The 4,878-nt window shown below is 43.1% G+C and overlaps 1 pseudogene; it reads right to left on the bottom strand.

Annotated features, from left to right (window-relative positions):
* Positions 1-1,360: 1,360 nt before the first annotated feature.
* LOC118580036 lies at positions 1,361-2,237 on the bottom strand (annotated as a pseudogene).
* Positions 2,238-4,878: the final 2,641 nt, after the last annotated feature.

Below are 4,878 nucleotides of genomic sequence, written 5' to 3'. Positions count from 1 at the left end.
GTCTGAGGGGAACAAATACCCATACAGCTTAAAATCACCGTGTGACTGTCAGCAGCATTTGCAAAGTTTCAGGCCAACTCATGGCCAGTCTTGTGCCATCTACTAGAAAATAAGTTAGTAAGCAAAGCGAAGGATGCTAAGCTCTGGAAATTAGTGTGTACTTCTCATGTGGACTAAAGTGTGAGGCAGCACTCTGCCCCAGAGATCAGAGAGTCTGGAATTGCAGATCATGTGCTAATTTCTCCACATCCCTTGAGGGAGCCTCTGCTGGAGAACTCAATCTCATGCTTTGGTCATTCTATGGTGACCAAATAACCTTGGTTATTCTATGGTGACTGGATGAAATCCTGCTGACTGGATGAAGTCCTGTGCTTAGAGATGGCATAACAAAGCCCATTAGAACTTTGAGTTGCCCAAGGTTCAGATGCAAATGTCACCCCAACACCAAGAAAGGGGACTCAATAAAGATAGGAGTCAGGGTTTATCTACAGAGGCTAATCTCTCACTGACCTAAGAGCCAGACACACCTCTAGAAGCCTTCATGAGAAGCAGATTAAAAGTGTCAAAGGGCTGGGCAGTGGTGGTACACGACTTTGATCCCAGCACTTGGGAGGCAGAGTCAAGCAGATCTCTGAGTTCAAGGCCAGCCTGTTCTACATAGCAAGTTTCAGGTCAGACAGGGTTACATAGAGTAACCCTGTCTCAAGAATACAAAAGAAAATAAAAGTGTTGGCAGTATATGACCATAGTTTAAAATAGCCCTATACCTCTGTAATCTTCCAGTTCTAGACACAATTTAACCATGCTGTAAAAGAACTCAGAGAATGTTCCAGAAGACAGCTCCAGCTGGAAGATTGCAGAGGAGAGCTCCGGAGCTGAGTTCTAATCCTCCCCCTGAAGATTATGGATATTTAAAATACGTCTGGAAGCCATTAGAACTCTAGGTAGCCAATAACAGGATGGCCCCCATCTTCCATACCTTAGAGCTGCCTCAGGGGACCAGTTCATTTCTGTGACATGCACTGCCAGGGACTGGGCCGCATTACAGGGATAATGCTGAGTCTACAACCAACAGTGTTAGTCAGCTTAGGCTGCACAGCACACAGTGAATGCTGGTGATACTGGCTCTTATTTCTCAAACCAACTTGAAAATACAACAACCAAAAGCTGAATGTAAAGGTGAGGGTGCAGTTCCCATTGGACCTGGTGACGAGAGCTGTGAGGCTGGGTTCCCATCTCCAAGCATTTCCCTGACCTCAGACAGAGCAAACCACATCTAACGAAGGAGACAGCAGTATCCCAGTGGCTAGCACAGGGCCCCCAGGCTTCTAACAGCGAATGTCAAGAGCGATAACAAATCTTATAGGGTATCAATTTTGTCTCCCTTATATCCCACACTGGTGCTTCTTGGCCGTCTGTCAGCACCATCTCTGTTTTTGGTTCCTCACTCTGAGGCTGGACCACTTGTCTGGCTTGGGTAATGATCACACACGAAGTTCATACAGGATATCAGTTTAGATCCAGCGCCCCAATTTTCCAAAGCAGGTCCCCAACAATGTTTAGGGGCCTGATATCCAGGGTGCAGGTGTGAGTGGGGTCCCACTACTGGAGCTGTCTAGACCCACATGTTCCCAGTGTATTCAAAGCAGAGCTGGGTCCTCGGTGAGTTATGGGAGAGGATGGCACAGAACCTGCAGCCTGTGCAGCCATGTCTGTCCTCCCAGCTTCCCCAAGCTCGGCATAGGTGACTGGAGCTTGTCTTGCCAATTCCTGCCGCAGGTCTCTGACTTCAACCTTCAGTGTCTGGACTGATTCTAGAAGATTCTCCTCTTTGTCCAGCTCTCTCTCCAGGAAGGCATTTCTTTCGATGGCTTGGTTCAAGGCTGTTTAAAGTCTTCCAGGGACATGACCATGGCTGTTTGGCTTGTTCCAATTCCCAGATGTATTTTTTCAGTTGATCTTCAATGGCTTTCATCTGAGCCAGGTCATCCTCCTAGGCCAAGATATGCTGGTGCCAACTGAATGCTGCATTTCAGACTTCTTCATAGTCTCTAGCTCCATTCGAAGGCAGTTATTCTCTGAGTCTCCAATCCTGCTGCATATTTCCGGCTTCCTTCCCGGAACTCCTGGAGTTTCTCCAGTGTATACTCTGCCCTTGGCTTATGGGTCATGGCCAGGTCTCTCTAATAGTTTGTTTCTTCCTCCTCTGACCCAAAACTCTTTTCTCAGTTCTCCATTATAAAATGGGCAAGAGCTTACTCTTCCTGAGTTGTGATGTCCCACCCAGGGGCCACGGTCCCAGCCAAAGCACAGGCAAGCCAGCAGGTTAAATTGGAATTGGTGGGCCTTTGGGGTAGATGCAGAAACCCAGTACCATGAAAACTCCCTGGAATCTACTAGAATGACCCTAGCAAAATCTCCAAATAATGGGGGATACAGACAGAGCCTTAACTGACCCCCAAAACCACCAAAAGGTAAGCTAGGCAAACAAGCATCTTATTTCAAGTAAAGGTACTTGATAATTTTACACTTTAAAACTGACTAACAAATTTTGAGTAATTCTTGTAATATGGCTGACAACATTACCCCACAAGAATTTAAAAACCTTTTTGCCTGTATGATGAATGACATTTTCCTGGAAATATACGACCTCCCTAAGGCATATCTGGCCTGTACCATTATGGAATTCATGGTAATAATTAGCACAGTGTTCAAACACTGGTTTAATAACAAAACAAAGATGAGTCATTATTGGGACTGATACAGGCTTTAAAAGAGGATTTACAGGCTTTAAAAAATAGCAATGAAGGCTTACAGAAAGATTCTTTCTCTGGAATCTGCTAACCAGGACTTACATAAAATATTCTCTCTCTGGTATCTGCTAACCAGAATTTACAAAACAGGTTTGTACCCAAAATTGATTTTATTGATAATAAATATGAATATTTAATGGATAGAACACTAATTCTCCAGAATGAAGTTGTGGCTACTCAGACACTATATAAGAAAGAAAGATTATCATTAATTGATAAGATAAGGTCCATAGAATCATGTGTTTCAGAAGAACATAAAAACTTTCATGATTCCATGAGAAATCTGGAATCCCTTACAAGAGAGGAGGTTCACTCCCTGGAACAGACCCTAGGTGCTTGTTTGTAAGCCCTGGAGGAAACTCTCAATAAATATGACAAGGGACCTAATAAGCAAAAGGGCAAGAACATACAGGTTGTAACATCTCCAAATGGCTCTCATACAATGGCTTATTCTGTTATCATCCCTGAGAAGCCAACAGATGACATACACCCCGAGCCATATATGACATATACATTACAACCAATTTCAACAAGGGACTTTAAAAATATAAAGGAAGCAGTAGTTACATACGGGATACACTCCACATATGTAAAACAGATGTTAAATTCATGGTCTACCACACATAGAATCATTCCAGATGACTGGCATCAGTTAATTTCAGCTGTTCTAGGATATAGCCAGCAGTTACAGTGGAAAGCTGGTTGAGAGAAGAGGCAAGCAATTTAGAACAACAAGGTAAACTCAGAGGTTTTGTGATCTCCCAAGATCAAATACTTGGTGAGGGATGTTTTGCTGACAGGAATGTACAAGCCACTGATGATGAGCATACAATATCCCTATGATGTACAGCAGCTCTAAATGCTTGGGACAAAATTCCAGAACCTGGAAAAGCAACTGAGGTATCCACAAAGATATTTCAGGGACTGCACGAACCCTTCACTGATTTTTTACAAAGGCTGAACACAGCTATAACAAAAGCTGTGTCAGATAAAGAATTAAGAAAATTATTAACTGAGTCCTTGGCATTTGACAATGCTAATGCAGAATGCAAAAGAATACTTACACTATTAAAGGTCAGATCAGTTCCTTTGGAAGAATGGATTCAGTATACTAATGGTTGAGTCTCTTAACTACAGTAATGAACATGAACCCTGTATGGGTCTGACGTAGGTCCTCTGCACATACCTTGTGGTTGTGTAGCTTGGTGTTCTTATAGGACTCCCAACAGTGGGATTGGGAGGTGTCTCTGATTCTTTTACATGCACTTGGGACCTTTTTCCTCTTACTGGGTTCCCATGTCCAGCTTTGATATGAGCATTTGTGCCCAGTCTTATTGTATCTTGTTAGGCCACATTTGGTGGATATCCTTGGGAGGCTTTTTGTTTGTTTGTTTTTAATGGAAACAGAGTTGTTCTGGGAGAGAGGGGAGGTAGGGCTGAAGAGAGGGGAAACTGCAGTTGGGATGTAATGTATTTTTCTATATATATATATCCTAGCTGAGCAGTGGTGGTGCATACCTTTAATCCCAGCTCACAGGAGGCAGAGGCAGGCCAATCTCTGTTCATTCAAGGCCAGCCCAGGCTACAGAGTGAGTTCCAGGAAAGGTGCCAAAGCTATACAGAGAAACCTTGTCTTGAAAAAAAAAAATCCTTATTTCTACCATCTTCTCTATTCAATGTGATTTGCAAAATTCTCTTATCATCCTCAAAACTCTCCCCTCTATTCAAAGCCAACCCTGCAAATCTAGCTTAATTTTTAAAGAAAAAAAAACAGGTATTCTAAATTTTGTATTACATTTATATATCTATTGGCGAGTGTGCTGAGGAAATTCCAGCCTAGCATTAGCTCCCACTCAGGAGTGTCAAGCCTTCCTTTCTTGGTGTCTTGTCATAGAGACATGTTTCACATTCTTTGCTTGCCCGAGCAATGGCTACCACTGCCACCACTTGTTGTCTCTTTGGGGCTCCTCCATAGCCATTTATGTCTTTTTAAAATTCTCAGCTAGTTCTAAGGGGTTTATCAGAGAGAAAAACAGGCAGGAAGAAGACAATAAATGTGACTAAC

This window comes from Onychomys torridus, chromosome 3, assembly GCF_903995425.1.
Source record: "Onychomys torridus chromosome 3, mOncTor1.1, whole genome shotgun sequence".
Classification (NCBI taxonomy): Eukaryota; Metazoa; Chordata; class Mammalia; order Rodentia; family Cricetidae; genus Onychomys; species Onychomys torridus.
Note: the sequence above shows the minus strand (reverse complement) of the source record. Positions and strands in the feature narration are given on the sequence as shown.